We start from the raw sequence: 5164 nt of genomic DNA, 5'->3' as shown, positions 1-5164 counted from the left end.
GCGTTAGGCGGCGACCTACGCGCCATATGGGAACCCCGCGTTTGAAGGGCCATATTAGATGTACACAGCTGTAGATGCTCTTATGTATATCTCACTTCTTCGTTTTTTGCGGAGAAATACGTATATTACTCAACCAATATGGTTACAATCAGTTCCACCAAAGTCCTGGATGTTGCATCCTGTGAATTTTGTGTATTACTCAACATCCAAGCAGATGGAACCGTCTGTGAGGTGGACTGAAAGCGCAGCGACCATGGATGTTGCATCCTGTGAATTTTGTACAAGGAATCATCGTGTGTGTAGTAGTTTCGGTACAACAACTATGAGTAAAATACTCCATTATATAGCTAGTAAAGCACCTTCAGAGATACTCCCTTCGTTCCAAAATAGATGACCTAACTTTGTACTAACTTTGATACAAAGTTGAGTCATCTATTTTGGAACGGAGGGAGTAACATTCAGTTCTGGCCGAAGAGCATCCTTACGTGTGATTATGTTCAGCATGCTGTGAAGATAACAGCACCATTAGAATCTCTTAGCACCATTCCTCTTGCGGTGCAGCATGACTATGATGCTGAAACCTGGGGCATCTCCACCGCTTAATTTGGGCATCAAATATGTCCCTAGGATGTCTTGTCCGTCTGTTGCATTGTGACATTGATGGTGTGTGTTTAGGAAATGCGGAAAACGAAGAGCATGAGAGCAAGTTGATACTTACCAGGCATCACCTTAAAGAGAGCATGATTTCAGTCCCATTGTCTGAGGACCAGAAAAATGTGCTAATTCCCAGTACATCTTTATGAAAAAATTGGTGATAATTTGGCCGATTCAGATGGCGACAGTTTCGCGAGCAACACCTCTAGTAGATGTATTAAAGAACTTAAACTTACCGAAAAATTAAAAAAGAAATGCGCATCCAGGGAATCGAACCCTGGTCAGTACCGTGGGAGGGTACTATGATACCACTACACCAGATGCGCTTTCATGGCTAAAACTTTTTCAGTCCTCTTTATACTAGGCTTATACACCAAGGTGAATGCGAATTCTCAGGTTATCATCGTGTGCATGAAGGTTTCTAATAGCTCACGCGGTGACAGTCTTGACCATGATGTCCCATCATCAAAGGAAACTGTGATAACTTGACCGATTTAGAGATGGTGATAGTGTGATACTTGGTGTAGATGAATTTGGATTTTTCCTTTTTTTTCGCGGTGGAAAAGGGAGCTTTATTTTATTTATCATCAAATGATAGGATTAGGCTAGTCAATCCGCAGCCCTATTATGCAGACGACCAATACACATAAAAGCATGCTCCCTGTCTCTCAACAACTCCTTAATCTCCTCTATCATATGGCGTAGGTACGATTTGTTTTGCCCCGCTTCCTTCAGCACCTTCACAACTGAATCACAATCAGTCTGAATAATGAACGGCAGCCTCAACTCCTTCTCTGATTGCCACCAGTTCAGCTTCAAATGCATCAGCACAATGCCAGCAACCCGAGAGTACATGCCCACCATTGTTATCACATGCTACCATGGCCGTTCCAGCACCATTGTTATCACATGCTACCATGGCCGTTCCAGCACCATTGTCACATGTTCCAAAGGATCCATCCGTGGAAACCGCAACCAAGCCTTCCGGCGGTGGCACCGTGGCGGCCACGGCGTTCGCTCCTTCACCCGATTGATGCGTGGTTTTCTGATCATGGCACCCTCTTCTAGTGCAGGACCTTATCCTTTCATCAAGTCTCTCCGATCATTCAACTAACTTGGTCTGCTCCAAAGACGAGACATAGCTCAGCAGTGAACTTACGTGTTGCTTCAACAGGAGCTGGGACTTTATTATCATGTAAAAAGTATCATTCCGGACCTGCCAGTTTCTCCATATATATAATCATCAAGACCCTTGTCTCCGTTCTTCATCTGTGAGAGTAACTAGCAGGTCGAACAGCCATTCAACTATTGTTCAACATCGTCTCCTTCTCTGGGATCTTCGAAACCTCACCCATGGCGTCGCACACAGACACAACCCTCGCCGCCGGACAAGAAACGACCGCATGAAAACTGTCTTCGGTAGCGCACCCACACCGTTGGCACTGGCTCAACAACCTGGATTCCACAGTATTCAGATCTGCAAAAACAAAATTACAGAATGGAGTACTGTGGCAGCAGCCCAACATTTGAGGAACTAGGACCATTGATGGATACGGTAGCAGAAGCCTACCGTGTAGATAACACCCGGGTTTTTTTTTTGCCAGATTGCTGTCATTGTGCCATGATGTTGATACTGCATTGGCGAGATTTTGATGAAAGTAGACATGGATGTTTGTGAGATTGGAGAAATGCAGAAGAATTTGGATTCCACAGTATTCAGATCTGCAAAAACAAAAAACAAAAAAAGAGATACTGGAGAAGTGGGGTATCGATCCCCATACCTCTCGCATGCTAAGCGAGCGCTCTACCATCTGAGCTACATCCCCTTTGGTTGGTAATTGTAATTAACCAGCTTACTTAACTATAAGTCATACACGCGACCTGTATACCCTTTTGAAAGATATGGTGGCTGCGACCACCTTCGTAAGATATTATTGCATTTTTTGTTGTTGAAATGGTTAGTTTACATGCTCGCCTCTAGCTTAACATTTTGATCTTTCATGCTCAGTGCACACTTTTTTCACCTTGTCGCTCCCGCTCCTTGTATGGAGTTGTTTTTGTTGAGTAACGTGATTATATTAGGAAATAGGTTAGACTAGGAAATATTCTGGCTTGCCTTGTACTCCAAGTAGATCATGTACTCCTATATATATGCCCATGAGGCTCAAGCAATACAATAACTATTCCACCAATTCCTCTCTCCCTTCTAACATGGTATCTATCGCAAGTCGATCTTAAACCCTAGCCGCCGCCGCTTCCGCACTTGCGCGCCGCCCCTGGGGCGGTCGGCCTCCATGACCGCCGCCGGGGGCCGCGCCGCCCGTACCTAGGGTTCGTCCGCCGGCCGTGTTGGCCGGCTGCCCTAGAGAGTCTTTTTTCCCGATCCTTTGATCTGGGTTTTTCTCTCTCGCCGGTCGCTTTGATCGGCGTCTACTTTTTGGTTTTCCGGTCTTTGTGATCCGGTTTGCGTCGCCCACCGCCGCCATCGACCCCGTGCGCCTCTACTCCGACTTCGGCATCGACTACACCGGCGTCTTCACCGACCTGGCGGCCTCGCGCGTCGTCCACGCGTCTACCCGCCGGTCGCCCCGACCCGGCGGCCTCGCATCATGCGGCGGCCCTTCACCGCCGCCGTTCGCGCGACGGCCCGCCCGTCGATCTACGCCGGCCGTCACCGCCTGCTCCGACCGGGACTCCTGCATCTTCCCGACCCGGCGGCCTCGCGCCATGCGGCGGCCAATCATAGCCGCCCTGCCGCCCGCCGCCGTCGGCTTCATCTCGGACTCCGCAACCACCACGCCTTCACCGAGCGGTGTCCCCGACCTCGCGCGCGATCGGCTTGATCACCCGCTCGCCGCCGCTATCAGCCTCATCTACGTCGCGCGACCGACCTGGCCCGTCGGTTACGCGCGCCTTCGCAGGTCCCGTGAAGATCGTCTCCGAGTTCAGCGCGCCCCTCCGTCGATCGAGCAACAGGCTGCCGCTGCGTCGCCCCGTCGGGCCGCAGCGCCGCCGCCCCGTGGTTCTCCTCCCGGCTGCACCGACCCGCGTCACCGCTGCGTCGCCCCTTCGGGCCGTAGTGTCGCGGCCCGCGGTCTACCGCCGCCCCGAGGTCGTCCACTCCAGGCCGTCCCCGTGGCTGCACCGACCCTCGCGCCGCCGCTGCGTCGCCCCGTCGGGCCGTAGCGAGCGTGGCACGCAGTCCACGCCGCCGTCTCGAGGCCGTCCATGCGGTTGCACCACCCCGCGCTCCGCCGCTGTCCCGCCCCTTCGGGCTATAGCACCGCGGCCCGCGGTCCCTGTGACCGTCCCGAGGTCTTCCGTCGTCACCCCGACCTGCCCGCCGCCGCCGCGTCGCCCCTTCGGGCCGTAGCGCCGCGGCCCGCGGTCCACCGCCGTCACCGCGCGTCGACCTCCCGTGGTATGCGCCGCGCCGTCTCCCTTGGCGCAGGAACGCCACCGTCCACGCCGGTCTTCGTCATGCTGTCAGGGTTCTTCGCCTACGTCGAGCACCGCCGCCGCACTCCTAACCTAGCCGCCGCCGCCACCTTCAGGCCGCCGCTGCCGCTCTTCTTTGGCCGCCGCCGCCGCTACCTTTGTAGCCGCCGCCGCCGCCCGTCCACCCCCTTCGTCTTCGTCCAGCACCAGTTCGTCGCCAGCGTCGCCGTCATCTACCCCGACCGCTTCATCTACTCCGACAACCGCGGGCGACATTGGCCCCGCGCCGATTGGCGCCGCAACCGTCGTCGTCCTTCTCTGCTGGCCTCTCCGACTTCTCCGACATGGTGTACAGCTCGTGCAGGTCCCTCGTCTACGCATGCCCGGTGCTGGCAACACCGCCGTGTGCCTTCGTCCACGACGTGTCCCCGGGCCTGGCAAGCCTGGCGCGGAGCTTCGTCAACTTCGTCTTCGTCCGTCTACGCATGCCCGGTGCTGGCAACACCGGTGCGTGCCTTCGTCCACGATGTGTCCCCGGGCTTGGCAAACCCGCAGCGACGCGTCGTCAACATCATCTACTTCCTGGCGCACCACTACTTCGACACCACTGCGCCCATGCTAACTCGGCGCCCCCTTGCGCTCGCGGCTCCATGGCGACTTCCTCGACACCGGCTACCCCGACTCGACATCGACCACGGCATTCTTCGCACGACTACCTCGACCACGGCTCCACCACCCACGCTCTCGGCTACATCGACAAACGGCACAAAGGGCTACCGCCTGCTTGAGCAACCTCGTTGGTTTCCACTCCAGCCACGACTCCGCGATGCATCGACCGTTGTGACTGCGGGGGGATGTTGAGTAACGTGATTGTATTAGGAAACATAGGTTAGACTAGGAAATATTCTGGCTTGCCTTGTACTCCAAGTAGATCATGTACTCCTATATATATGCCCATGAGGCTCAAGCAATACAACAACTATTCCACCAATCCCTCTCTCCCTTCTAACAGTTTTTCATCAGGCATATCTTAGGAATTGGATCTGATTGTGTGTCTGAATGTCTGATTGTT

At 54.0% G+C, this 5164-nt stretch overlaps 2 non-coding genes across 2 annotated transcripts; both read right to left on the bottom strand.

Moving 5' to 3' along the window:
- Positions 1–909: 909 nt before the first annotated feature.
- On the bottom strand, positions 910–980 carry TRNAG-CCC. The gene has a single exon. It is a non-coding gene; the product is annotated as a tRNA-Gly (tRNA).
- Positions 981–2407: 1427 nt separating this feature from the next.
- Positions 2408–2480, bottom strand: TRNAA-AGC. Its single transcript has one exon. It is a non-coding gene; the product is annotated as a tRNA-Ala (tRNA).
- Between the last annotated feature and the right edge of the window lie 2684 nt (positions 2481–5164).

The sequence above is a fragment of the Triticum dicoccoides genome, chromosome 4A (assembly GCF_002162155.2).
Source record: "Triticum dicoccoides isolate Atlit2015 ecotype Zavitan chromosome 4A, WEW_v2.0, whole genome shotgun sequence".
Taxonomy (NCBI): domain Eukaryota; kingdom Viridiplantae; phylum Streptophyta; class Magnoliopsida; order Poales; family Poaceae; genus Triticum; species Triticum dicoccoides.
The sequence above is the reverse complement of the archived record's forward strand: the minus strand, read 5'-3'. Positions and strand labels throughout refer to the sequence as shown.